Genomic DNA, 6,841 nt, shown 5'->3' on the forward strand with positions numbered 1-6,841 from the left:
TGGGGATGCTAGTACATTTATTGTTTTTAAGCCTTACCTTCCATCTTAGAATGAATATTGTGTTGGTTTCAAGGCAAAAGAGCACTAGAGGCTAGGCCATGGGGGTTAAGTGACTTGCCCAGGGTTATATAGCTAGGAAATGTCTAAGGTCATATTTGAACCCAGGACCTCCTCTCTCTGGGCCTGGCTCTCATTCCACTGAGCCATCTAGCTGTCATTGCTAATATACTGTTGATGGAACTGTGAACTGATCCAAATATTTTGAATAGCGGCTTGAAATTATTCCCAGAGAGTTAGAAAACTGTGTATACCCTTTGACAACAATAACATTGCTGGGTCTGTTTCCCAAAGAGATTGGGGGGAAAAGGAAAAGAATATATGTGCTCCAAAATATTCACGGTAGCTCTCCTTGTGGAGGCAAAGAACTGAAAATTGAAGGGATGCCTATCAGTTGGAGAACTGGTGAGCAAAATATGTTATATGATTGTGATGGATTACTACTGCATTATAAGAAACAATAAACAGGCTAATATAAAAAAAAAAAACCTTGGAAAGAACTACACAAGATAATGAACAGCAAATGAGTAGAACCAAGAGAACACCATACATAGCTTAGAGATTTAATTCTTGAAGAATAAATTGTGGGTGTTACTTCCAGAAAATGAACTAGGAAATGGAAACATAAAAGATATAATTTATATACACATGTCTGTCTCCCAAATGATGCCTTCTGTGATGTAGGGAGGGGAGGAAGGAAAAGAGCTGAGACACTTGTAAATAAATTCTATTAATTAAAAAAAGATGAGCCTTTGTATCAGAGTGAAATTTGGGATCATTAATTGTGCTTTGATTTTCCCACCAGTCTCACTTATCAGATGTCTCTCCTGAACACAACAAAATCATACAAGATTCTTGAAAGCTACTGCCATGGAGGTAATTTTCTTTGATGACTGATCACTAATATCAGATAAAGTATAAAACAAGTATATTTACCAAAGGTGTTTGTCACTGTTATAGAGGAGATGCAATTAAAATCCAAGTCAAAGAAGGATTCCCTACATTGTAATGGGCTTGATTGTGAATGATATTGTGAGTTAAATCATATATCACATGCTGGAATATTGAAGAGCCTCCCAAATGAGATCTATAATTACCAAAAAAGAAATGAATATAGTCCAAATTATGACATGCAAGTGAATGAAAAATCTAGTTTGTCTCTGTGTGTTTGTGGGTGTGGGTGTATTTGACAGATACTATAAACTGATAGTGAATAGGGTTAAGAATAAAACAGTAGGTGGACAGCAGTAGATTGAAAGCCAGGCTTAGAGATAGGAGGTTCTGGATTCAAATTTGACTTCAGACACCTGGCTGTGTGACTCTGGGCAAGACATTTAACCTCCATTGCTAGCCCTTATCACTCTTCTGCCTTGGAACCAATACACAGTACTGATTCTAAGATGGAAGATAGGAGTTTTTAAAAAAGAATCAAATAACAGAATGACATAAATTGATTATGCTTCTAGAAAATCTGTTAGGCTGAGTGTGGGGAAATGGTACAGGTAACATTAGTACCAACATTATCTCATAACATCAATGTAATGATGTCAGTGAATGTAAATTACTATCCTTTTCTTCATTTTTGTTTCCAGGAAGGATAAGACATGGGCTTTTATCTAGCTTCCAGCTATAGGTTGATGTATATTAAAGATAAGAATATAGTAGGTAAGAATAGACTATAACCACCTAATGAAATACTATTTAGTTCACCCAAATTTAATCTATCTTTTTAAGGATTAATTTTCATTATTAAAAAAAATTGTTAAAGGAGAGAACTTAGGACCACAGTAAGTGTAATTAAAGAAACATATGCCTGTAAACATTGTTCATAGCAGGGGCTTAATAGTAATTTGCTGAATAAATGGACATTGAAATTTCATTTCACACTAGACTTTGTTTTGGCATTAATGATCCTAGTACTAGAAAAGTTCAGCATGACTTTAACGTTTTCTTACCTAGAGCAGATAACTCTTTAACTAGACTAAAATCGAATACTCTATATGATATCCCTAGTGGCATTTTATGATAGTTCTTACCTTAGCTTTTCATACTGGTTTCAGTGTTACAACTCTTCTTTTAAATTACAAGAGTGGTCCTACAATTCTGTCTGTGAAATGTATATCATATCTGACTAAAGATCATAGAATAATATCTTTCCAGTGATTTTTCTTTCTTTTGTGTTTTCATTTTTTTTACCAGCTCTGTTTCCTTGATCTGGGAAGTTAAAAAAACAAACAAACAAACAAATACATACACCAATGGAGACATTTCTAAAATTAAAAATAATGTCACCAAAATCTTAAAATTTTTTGAGTAAATACAAATGGAAACTTAACTATTTTGTTCTTGTTAAAGATCAGGGGTCCCCTCACATGGCCTCAAAATCGATAGGTTGGTTTATAGAATAAAAGTCAAAAGCCAACTTGGAAATTAAAGGGTGTTTATTAATCAATCTAAATTTAATTCCATTTTTAATGTATTCTCTGAAAATCATGGCAATCAGCATTACATTATTGTTGTAATGAGAGCTTGGGAAGCAATAGAAATTCTCTCTGGGATACTTAAATCAGACAAGTCAGAGAATGCTGACAGAGAGCACTGTCAGTGGCACTTTGGAAATAACAGGTAAGGTGCCCTCTAATCACCATAAAGCTACCCCCCCCCAGATTCTCATTCCAAAATTTCAGATTTACTTCTGTACTAACACTATCTAGGGTCCAAAAACAGAATGCATTCACCTCTAACAGTAAATTAACCAATGTGGGCATAGAACACATGGCTTTAAATACAGCACTAAATTATCTGTCCTGTACACAGAAGTCATGGACTCTGATTCATACAGTAGGTAGCAAAGCTTAGGCTTTCAATCACTAGGTTGAAGGAATTTATGTGCAGTGCAGACATTCATTCTTTGGTGAAGGTCATGGGTTTCAGGGCCTGGGAAATAATCCCTGCCAGCTAACTTGCAAAGTACTTTAGGCATTGCCCCTGAGAGTTGCTGCAAGTCTTTCAAGGACAGAGGTCAGTGCTGTGATCACAGATCAGTCAATTTTAAAGGAAAAATTACATGAGGTTAAAAAAACATAGTAAGGGGAAAAACGGGAGGGGAGGTGATGAAAGTGTCTAAGAAAGAATGAGAGACACAGAAAGAGTCTAAGGAAATTTATTGTTACTCTGAATTTTGGTGTGCAAAAAAAAAAAAAAAAGAAAAGCATGTGACCTAGTATTAAATCTAGAATTTTTTCCTTAGGGAAGCTTCAAAACAAATTGACTAAATCTGAATACAAAATCTGATGGATGTCATGATGCAATCAATTTTGTGGATATTTTTTAAATGCTGCAAACAAATCCATTTAAATGCTCATCAGCCTAGATATTCTAAAGAAGAAGAAAAAATCAAGCTAAGTGACTTAAATGTGAAATGTGAACAGCAGTTCAATGATTAAATTACTGTATCAATTAACTTAAGTACACAAAAAAGAATGCTGCTCTTTCAAGCAAAGCTAATTTTGTTTCAGATTGGATTCTTCTTCATGTCATGGTTGCTGCTTCTTAAAACATAGATCATAAAGCAAAAAGGAAAAAGATTGTAAATAAGAATAAACTGCTTTTTGGTAATTCTTCATAAAGTAAAATAAGCAAAATAAATTGACACTTCTGAGGAAAAATCGATAGTAATTTTCAAGTAATTCCTAGAGTAAAAAATCCTGAGAAGCATGTTATAAAAAGTGCAAAACCGATCAAAAGAAATTACCAGTAAATTACATATAAAATGGCTTTTCTACTTATAAGAAACAGGAGTGCAAAAGATTAAAAGCTTCTAGTCTTATATATTACCAAAAATAAAAAAAAAATAAATTAAAAAGCAAAAGGCAGTTTATCACAGACTATTACACACAATAGTCAAAAATCTTTATATTTATATATTTTCATAACCTGCCATGGTGTTACAGTATGAATATACTAAAGTATTTGTCCTTTTGTCCTCTAGTAGCCCAACGTTATTTGCAATATCTCTCCACCCTCCCCACCCCTCCAGCCACCCCCCCACACACACACACACACATATCCTCTCCCCAAACTACTACTCACTGCAGGCTCAGACCTGTTCAGACTCAGGGACCAATTCTTCTTGGAGGAGGACTAGATGAACTAAAACCCTACTAGCTCTAAATTCTGTGTGTTATAAATTGAGAGGAAGGAGAGGTCACTTTGGGATGGCTGGGAAGGCTTTATGGATGTATTTGAGCTGGACTTTTGAAGGATGTTTTGGAGGACTGATATGGTTCCAGGGGAGAGGCATGATGTGAAGAAAGCACAGTGCCAAGGAGCAGAGAGGGAGAGGGGAAATCAAATAGGAAAGGGAAGTGGCAGTCCCACGCCAATGAAGGATTTTGATCAGGAAAATGACCTGAAAAAAATAGTGTTATATATCCTTAATTTATCCATGTCTGCATCATTATCATCAACAAAAAACAAGTTTATTAAATACCTATGATTAAGCACCATGCAAGACAATGAAGATAAAAGAACAAAGAATCCCTGTTCACAATAAGCTTGTGTTATAATTGGGGTGATAAGGACATACAGCACACAAAGGTTTTTTCTGTTGTACAATCTGACTTTTTATGACCATATTTGGGATTTTCTTGGCAAAGATATGAGTCATTTGCCATTTCTTTCTCTAGCTTGTTTTACAAATAAGTCAACTGAGACTCAAGAAGAGCAGTCTTCCTGAATCCAGGCCTGGGACTCTATCCACTACACCATCTAGTTGCCCATAAGCAGAAATACATACATCAGAAACATAAAATTAATAATCACATAAAGTAGTTTAAATACAACTATAGGAAGGAAGGCACTAGAAGTTAGGGGAAATCTATTAAGAAAGGCAAGCTCAATCTGTACTTAACTGGCTTTGATATTCATTCCCCCTGATGCAAATTAAAAATAAATCTAGTTTAAAAAAAATCAATCTCTCTCCTAGGAACTGTGGGTGATACTTAAAATGATCAAGCAGCTTATAACCTGGTACCATATACTTGAAACCCCCACTTTAGCTCAGCCTCGAATATTCTTTAGTCACTGAAATGGTGTTATTATGTAGGAACCTTTTAGAGTCAGAGTGCCATGTCCCCCTTTCCCACACCACATGCTGAGTATATCCCACCTTCCCTCTTACCCCCCACAGGGGAGGGAGAAAGTGCTCCCAGTGGGCTGCTTGGCAGAGGGATGGGTAGCATGAAAAAAATGTCCTCAGGCACAGTGGAGAGGGGGAGGGGAGCAGCTCCACCCAAGCCCCTCTACCTTTCTAGTCTAGTGCCCACAGAGAGCACTCTCCGTGCCATCTTTGGCACCCATGCCATAGGTTTGCCAACACTGCTATAGACTGTTAATTAACAGGGAATTTACAGGCAGCATCAGAACTAGGTAAGGAGAAACAACTGCCAAAATTCAGTCTACTGGGGAAGGTTAAAATCGTCAAGAGTAGGGGGCAGCTGGGTAGCTCAGTGGATTGAGAGCCAGGCCTAGAGCCAGGCCTAGAGACGGGAGGTCGTAGGTTCAAATCCGGCCTCGGACACTTCCCAGCTGTGTGACCCTGGGCAAGTCACTTGACCTCCATTGCCTACCCTTACCACTCTTCCACCTATAAGTCAATACACAGAAGTTAAGGGTTTAAAAAAAAAAAAAAAACTAAAAAAAAAAAAAATCCTCAAGAGTAGGATGAATCTCTCCTAGGTACTTAATAACAAAGACATACACCTTCCAAATGTGAACTATTGTTTTCTGAAGAGGAAATAATAAAGATGAGGCCTAAGCTGTATCTCTTAGTCAGATCTTCACATTTTAAAGATGAACTGTGGACCAGGGAGGACGAAATCATCTGAGGGTACCCAGCAAATCAGTCAAAGGAATCAGTTCCTCTCTACCTCAGCATCGCTTACCTGACACTCAGCCATAGATACTGGGGCAATCTCTCTTGTCTATTATTGCTGTCCAACTTGAAATTTGATTTGACTTGTAATTATACAAGTAAAAACAAACTAGAATAGATATCATTACAAGAAAGCTGTTGTGTTCAACTCTTCATGACCTCATTGGGGGTTTTCTTGGCAAAGATACTGGAGTAGTTTGTCATTTCCTTCCCCATGGGGCCTTAGGGATGAGGAGCTGAGGCAGTTAAGTGATTTGGCCAGGATTATACAGCCAGTAAGGTCACTTTTGAACTCAAAAAGAATTTTTCTGACTCCAGGTTACTCTAATCACCCAACTGCCCACAAGAAAGCTAAGAAACAGGTAAGCTGTATAATGAATAAAATATTGTAATTTAAATCAGGAGGAACTGAGTTCAAATTCTGTCTCAGCCATTTACTAGCTAACCTATCTCAGTTTCATTACCTGTAAAACTGGGGATAATAACATCTGTCATAAGGAGCTAATGAGATGATCACATGAGATAAAAGGTATAAAGCACTTTGCAAACATTAAAGAATCATTATTGTCATTATTAAGAAAGTAGCTTGCAAAATAAAGTCATTTCACATTCAGCTCTACCTATGTCTGGTTCTATTTTATTTTTTTCTTAGGAGGTGGAGAAGGTTGTTTTTGTTTTTGTTCTTTAAACATGTTTAAGGCATTTCTAAAGTGTTTTAATATTTTTCAAAACTTTCAGATATATTATCTCATTTGATCCTCACACCAACCTTTTGATAGATGCTAGTATCCTTACTTTTACAGATGGGGAAACTGAGGCAGGGGATTCATAAATGCACTGTTTAATAAC

The sequence above is a fragment of the Gracilinanus agilis genome, chromosome 1, assembly GCF_016433145.1.
Source record: "Gracilinanus agilis isolate LMUSP501 chromosome 1, AgileGrace, whole genome shotgun sequence".
NCBI classification, from domain to species: Eukaryota; Metazoa; Chordata; class Mammalia; order Didelphimorphia; family Didelphidae; genus Gracilinanus; species Gracilinanus agilis.